We start from the raw sequence: 7,723 nt of genomic DNA, 5'->3' as shown, positions 1-7,723 counted from the left end.
TCAACATGAAGGGGTATTTTAAAAAAGGGGTATGGAAAAAGGGGCATTTTTGGGAATGCCCCTTTTTGAAAACAAATAAGTATTTTTTTGGATAATTTCAACTAAATAAATAAAAAGTAAATATTCAACGAGATCTTTTCGGTGAAAGAGATGGTAAAAGTAAGAAAAATTTGCTACTTAAGTTGTTATTAGGGAAATCATTTTATGCAATAGTAAAAGTACAAGAAACATTGCTCTATCTTATACCATCTCTATATTTATAGAACAAAATCTCTACTTTTAATTATCTAAGCTATTTCTAATCAAAAAACAAGATGAGATTATTTAATTTGGATAAATTTAATTTCAACTTTCAAATATAAAAAATAGATACGATACACGAACATGTTGTATGCCGAGATAGTACTTAGAAGACATTAAGAATCTCAGTGGTTAATAGGCCGTCACGTATTATGTTGCTTATACAAAAATATATATTTTAAAAAGGTTGACTATGCGATATGTAATCAGTTACTTTGGAACGGGTACTTTGAAAATTTTTGATATTTTTTTAAACAATTATATAGTTTTTTTAAATAATTTTAACTCTAAATAAAATAAGTATTTAACAAAGACCTCGAATATTCTATCTAAATTTTTTATCCAATCTCTATTAATAAACATTGTCTAACGGATAATCATTTAAAAGACGGAATGGGATGGTATATGGAACAAGATGGAATGGGAGGATACAGATAGAATGGGAAGAGATGTATTTTCCGTTCTAAAGTAGATACGTCCAGATTATATACACAAAATAATCAAAACTAAAACTATACTGAAATCTGATATTTGGATTTAATATAAATATTATACAACTACTTAATTTATGTATTTAAAATAATAAAATTTTAACTTACTTTAATAAATTTAAATTTTATATAAAAAATATTTTATTCATGCTGTAGCACCGATTACTACCTAGTTGTTTGTACGTGTAATTGGCATATATTTTATATAGCGGCAAACATTTTTCCTTATTTCAATACAAAAGCTGAGTCTCTCTCTAGCTAATTATTACAATAGATTAAAATAATATTATAAATTTGTCAAAAAATTTGGCTCTAGGCGAGAGTTTCCTTTTGCCTCACGGAGGCACGGCTATAAGAAGAATAAACAACAAACTATAGTAATAAAACATTACAATATTCGAAGAGAAAGATTATTTTTCTTAATTTGAATAACTTATACAAGTTTTATAATTAGTTTGGTGAATATAATTATATATAATACTTTTTATATATCTCTTAATTATATATATAAGCAAATTGGATCATATCTTTAGATCTTAATATTTATTATTTTTCTCTGATTTTAAGGAAATATTCAAATTTAATAATAAGTATGTTCCATAAATTTAAATTCTAACAACTTTGATCGAATGGAAACGGATTACGAATCAAAGAAAATGAATCGAGCGAATATAATTTTTTCTTTTCAAGTTATATATGTCGGCCGGCCATCACTGTTCCTTGTATCAACTTTTATTATACATCACATGATATTATTAGTTATCATTACAAAGACAAAACATGAGCTTGTGAGTCGTGATTACTCTTTTTCTAGTTACTGTATTAACCATGCAAAAAGTATCATCCCCTGCTTATTCGAATTAAATAAAATTTTGAAAATAAAGATGAGGATACTATGATTTTGGATATATATTTTGTGCAAACCTATTTTTTTGGATATTTCTAAATTCTAATTATTACGACCGAGTTTGACATATTTTTGGCTGTTCTACATACCAACCACGATAGCATATCGATACAAATACTTTTGATTTATCATATTCGTTTAACAAAGAACCGAAATATTATTTTAATAAATTTTTGAGTAATGAGAGCAATAAATTTTTTCCAACAGTATTACAGCAATGATGAAAGCAATATTTTTACCATAAAGCAACATTGTTAAGAAGATCCAACATTATTAAGAAGGAATCATATAATATCAAGTTCTCTATTTCTCTATAATATCCCAAAAATTTGATTATCACATGCTAACCTTATTCGGGTCATGGTTTGTGATGCATACGTGACAGTTTTGGATTATTATTATATACTACTATATTATTAAAATTTAGTGTTCTATATGCATGATATATCTGCCTGCAGGTACGTACATGTGTGTTTTTTTTTTTTTTAATTTGGGCTAAACCAGTTAGTTACGTGTTAAATATGCTAGAGACCATATATATATGCGATAAATATGTATGTATGTAATATATGTTTATATTTAATTATAACAAATTTACTGATTAATAAATAAGTGTTTTGAGTTTTGACATATGAAAACCGTCATGTCATGTGTCATGTGTCATGTGTCATGTGTGTATGTTTTTCTTCTTTCCAAAAAGAAAAAAGTATTACTTTCCAAAACCAAAGTAGTAAGAAAACGAGGCGTATAATATCCACTGCATCTGTACAATAATACGTTATTATATCTTAAAATGGTAGTTTTGAAACGTAGCAAGATTCCGTTGACTTGAATGTATGTGGCGTTATTTATCCAATTTACTATAATCTTGATATGGTAGGTTTTGTAACGTAGCAAGATTACGTTGACTTTGATGCATGTGGCATGGTGATCCATTATTTGCATTGCAGTTTCACAAGCAAACTGGTTGTGCCTTGAAAATAATATCCTAAGAGATATTTTAATCCAAGTATCTAAAAATGGCTTTAAAATATCTTAAAGATATTATAGCATGAATTGAAAGGTTGTTAAAGAAATTAAAAAGTTTTATGAAGACATATCAGGTCATCTAACATGTACACGTGCCCACTTCGTCTATACAACAAAATATATACAATCTACGCGATTAGTTTAATTAAGAAATCTAAGTACGTAAGCGTATCAATAGAGCGTATCTACAAATACTATAAATAAGAGTTAAATAATTCTGTCTCGTGTGGACTGTTACACTTGTATATCACTCGTTTTAGCTTAGTTATTACTATAAACGTAAATTACATACTCTAAAGTTGCTTATTAGCATTGTATTGAGATCACCCAACACATGCATGATCTGGCCTTGTTTGACGGACCGAAACATTTCAAGAATCTGGTTTTATTAATTTTTATAATTTGACGAAGGAATCATGTTTAGTTATTTCGTGCATTGCAACCAAAGAAAAAAAAGAAAAAAAGAGATTATTATATGCTACGTGGAGTGATCTCCTGATAATCCGTTTTTTCTTCTCCGTTTTGTGTCAAGACATTGTGCATTGTGCAATAAGTATGTAAATGCGATTAGATTGCTCATTGCTCTAATCATCTGTTTTTCTTTTGACCATGACTTAATCTTTTGGTTTCATCAAATGATATGGACCCCAAACCTAGACACCTGTCGGTTCGTGAAACATAATTTTGGTTACAAACATCGTTTAGCAGATAACATTGTTTTTGGAAAGAAAATAATTAGATCAAGTAAGTAAGAGAAGTATGTTACTTGTTGTGTTGGCATAAGCTTGAAGATAGCTTGAGCAATAAGCTATACCAAGAGACATTAGGAAAAGTGTTATATTTAGGAGTTATCTAAATATGTAAGATTTCCTTTTGAGATTAGAAAACTCTTCTCTATATAAGAAGATGCTAAGTTGTGGCATAACTTAGGAGTTTTTAGAGAGAGAGAATTAAAGGTTTAGAACTACGTGTGTGGCTTGATCCCTTCTAAAGGGTACGTAGGCAATCTTCTTTAGAAGGTGCAGCCATTCAATAATTGGTATCAGAGCGTAACAAACCTGGAGATCTCGGAGAGGAGAAACAATCGGCGGTCAACACGATTCAATCTCGGCGTTGAGATCCGGATCTCTTGGTGAACACGAAGAATCAAGAGAAGTTGATTCAAAACCCTAAAGAGAATCACGTCTAGGAGGAGCTTGTCGTGACGTAGAAAGAAAAAAATAACTGGTATGAAGCTGATCGTGACCTTGTAGAAGCAGAGGAAGGAGCTGCTCGTGGTAACTTGAAAAACAAGCAACGATGGCTTAAGAAGAAAAAAAAAAAAAAAAAAAACTGATCCTTAAAGATGAAGGAGACCAAGCTGATCGTGATCTAGTGGAGGACTGCTTGGACTGGAAGAAAGCGATCACTTGGGTTAGAAGCCGATCGTGAAGTCCTCTGAAGCTTTTTTTTTTTTTAAAAAAAAAAAAAAAAAAAAAAAAAAAAAAAGATCAAGGAGAAGGATGACAGAGCTGTGGTTAAAAGATCAAGAAGAGTTTGATCATTAAACCTAATCACGACAAGGAGCAAGCTTGGCGTGAGAAAGAAGAAAAGGTGTTCTTCTTAGAACGAAGAGGAAACGATCACAAGTGAGTTGTGATCACAAATATAATAAATTAAAAAAAAAATTAAAAAGGTGCACGATTCTTTGAAGGCAAAGGAAACTTGGCAAAGGAAAGGCTCAAGCTTATCAGATTCTTTGAAGGTTTTACGGTAAAGGAGCAAACTTTACAGAGAAAGTTTCAAGCTTTGTGAAGAAAGTCAACGATCATGTATAACCCAGATCTGATGAAAGCACAAAAGAGAAGAAGTATGCTCAGGTAATGGGTTCTAAGTTTCTGAATCTAGTGAGCAAAGTAAAGCGAGAGGATGAGTTAAGGTTTGAGACAGACGTGGTTTTTTAACGAAGGAAGCTCGTTGGAACTTTAAGGTTCGAGACGCAGAGATCCAGAGGAATAAGGATTCGATAGAGACCTTGTTCTTCTCAAAAAAAAAAGTTTGAGAGCTTGGTCTTCTCAGAAACGGAGATGACAAGAGATTAGAAGTTGAGAGCTTTATTCAAAGTAGAAGCATGTGTGGGTTCTCGAGAACAAGGGAAAAGCAAGAAACGGAGAAAGTGATAAGTACTGAAGTATCTTACCAAGGAGATAACGGAATTGAGATGAGAAGTAGAAGAAAGAGTTGAGGAATCAGAAGAAATAGAGATTGGGGTGAAGAAATCAGAGAGTAGAAGGAAGAAGAAAGAGAGAGACGACGAAGGAAGAAGATGACATTGTTTTGATTAATTTCGATAATCGTTCACAAAGATCAGGTGTTACTCTAAATACATAAACGTAAAAGGCCTCACTAGCCAAAGCCCACTAAAGCCTAGTATTTATCTTGAGATCGTATCAGAAAGCTTCTGCAGGGGCTTTGGTGTTTCTCTGTGCTTGTAACTTCGGTGATTAAGTAGATTCCGGGAGACGTCGTGGAAACGGAGACGGCGCCGGAAGAAGATCTTCTCGGTGACAGAAGAGACTTTAGAAACAACGACAGCAGAGTCACCGGAAATCTGCACAGATGGTGATTTGAGTTTGCAATCGGGAAGAGTCGTGGTGGGAGAAGCTCACCGGTCAGGGTCGTGATGGTTTGAGCGTGAGTTCCAGCAATTAACAGCGAAATCGCCGGAAATGGAGTCACCACAGTAAGTGTCACCGAAAATCGCAGATGATGTTGAAATCAATGTCAAAGTGTGGAGGAAGAAGCTCCAAGGCCGACGACGGAAGCTTCACCGACGGCAGTAGAGACTCGCCGGCACCGGAGGTTGCTCTAGTAAAAATCGTTTGGTCGATTTCGAAGTCGGAGGAGTCGTATCTTGGTGTCACCGTCGTGAAGATAAAGGAGAAAGAAAAGCTCGTGATGTATCTTCTTTGTCTAATGGGCCTATATAGGCCTGGTTTTCTTAAAAGAAATTTTGCAGCCCATCTGGAGAAGGTCTTGGTTGAGATTGTAAAATCTTAATCAAAGAAACTGAACAGAGGAAATTCGCGACAAAGCTATGTCAGAACCTGTATAAGTTAGTCGGCAGGAGTAATTGGAGACAGGCGAAGCTCTCTTAAAGAAACCGACGGTACTTAGCCGCAATCTTCCATGGTAGAACACCAAGATTCTTTGGAGGAGAAACTCCAGAACTTGAAGTCTCTCAACGCGATTCTTCTAAAGCAGACTATAGAGACGAGACATCAGACTGAGTCGCTTGTTCAGGCTAAGGGTGAGTTAGAGACCGAGTTGGCTCGCTATAGCTCGGAGGGAACTGAGTTACGAGACGAGTTGGAAAAGGAAAATGAGTGAAGAGTTGATTGATGGGGTTAAGAAGGAGAAGATTGTTCTGGAGAAGACGATTGAAGAGAAGAAGACGGAAATCGATGGATTGAAGCGAGAAACCGAAGATCTATTTTTTTTTTTTGTGATGAGAATGAGATGGATCAAAAGGATGATGAGTTAACGCGTTTCATCTCTGTGCTGCAAAACGATTGTGATGGTCAGGGTAAGACTAACGAGAAACTTAGCTGCGAAGTTGGAAAGCTAAGCAATGCGCTTGAGCAGATGGCGCTCGAGAGAGAAAAGGATGGTAAGGTGCTTGATGTAGAGAAGAGACATGGAGAGGAACTTAATACTTGCGTTTTAAAATCCGAAAGATGATTGAAGCAATTGTGAAAGAGCTTGAGAAAGTTAAGTTTGAGCGCGAGAGTATTGTGATTGAAGACGACAAAACTCGTAGATTAATGACGGAGACTGCAACAAAGTCCTGTCAAGAGAAGCTAGTGGAGTTACAGCGAAGCAAGGTGAAAAAAAAAATCGAAGTCGGAAACCGAAAGCGATGGTTCCGATTCTGATTCGAAGGCAACATTGAAGAGGAAGTGTGATTCTGTCTCGATTTTAGGTATTGGTAAATGGGAAACGGATTACGAGGCGATCAGGAGAAGAGTATAAGAAGCTTGCTGTAATTGATGATGATAGATCCCATGGGAGATAGAAGAATATGGGCATAATTGATTTTAGGGATTTAAAATCAAAAGTGGAGTAAAGACGAGAAATGGAACAGTTTTGAGTGATTCAAGTTGGGATTAAGTGAAGTTTGCACATCGCAAGGCATATAACACAATAAAAAAAGGGAGAATCTATGTTGAGTTATGACATAGATGAAGAGAATCTCGGAGAACCGTTGTTGGGCGTGACATAGGTTAAGAGAGATTGTGTGAGCTTTAGTTTTTGAGTAAGTTTTCTAAAGCAATAAAAGAGTGAGTCTTTTATAATCTCGTGTTCTTAAATGAGAAGAGAGCGATGGTGCAGAACACACTTGGAAAGGATCAAGTTCAAGAAGATGAGAGATTTTATGGGAGTTCAAGATATATCAAAAGAAGAATTCAAGCTTAAGGGGGAGAATGTTGGCATAAGCTTGAAGATAGCTTGAGCAATAAGCTATACCAAGAGACATTAGGAAAAGTGTTATATTTAGGAGTTATCTAAATATGTAAGATTTCCTTTTGAGATTAGGAAACTCTTCTCTATATAAGAAGATGCTAAGTTGTGGCATAACTTAGGAGTTTTTAGAGAGAGAATTAAAGGTTTAGAACTACGTGTGTGACTTGATCCCTTCTAAAGGGTACGTAGGCAATCTTCTTTAGAAGGTGCAGCCATTCAATATGTTGCTCATTTAAATTTATTTAGTTTATGATCAATCTACAAAATCCAATGCTAATATTAAGAAAGAGAAATACGTGATATGTATTCGTTTCACTTTTAACGACTAATATATTTATGTAACTTTTATGATTATGATCAATCAATCGTATGAGAATGATACAGTTCAGTTGATTTATACATTATTTTCAGGTAAATGAGAAATCACCCACAAAGAGAAAGAGATACTTTTACCTCCGTTTTACTATCTTTTGCGCTGGCATCATATGGATCA

At 34.3% G+C, this 7,723-nt stretch overlaps 1 long non-coding RNA gene across 1 annotated transcript; it reads left to right on the top strand.

Moving 5' to 3' along the window:
• The first annotated feature begins 4,233 nt into the window (after nt 1-4,233).
• LOC147924726 (uncharacterized) lies at nt 4,234-7,496 on the top strand. The gene is made up of 2 exons (XR_015586300.1): nt 4,234-7,021; nt 7,099-7,496. It is a non-coding gene; the product is annotated as an uncharacterized LOC147924726 (long non-coding RNA).
• The last annotated feature ends 227 nt before the right edge of the window (nt 7,497-7,723 follow it).

The sequence above is a fragment of the Camelina sativa genome, chromosome 17 (assembly GCF_030686135.1).
Source record: "Camelina sativa cultivar CO46 ecotype springtype chromosome 17, ASM3068613v1".
NCBI classification, from domain to species: domain Eukaryota; kingdom Viridiplantae; phylum Streptophyta; class Magnoliopsida; order Brassicales; family Brassicaceae; genus Camelina; species Camelina sativa.
This window is presented reverse-complemented; position numbering and strand designations above follow the sequence as displayed.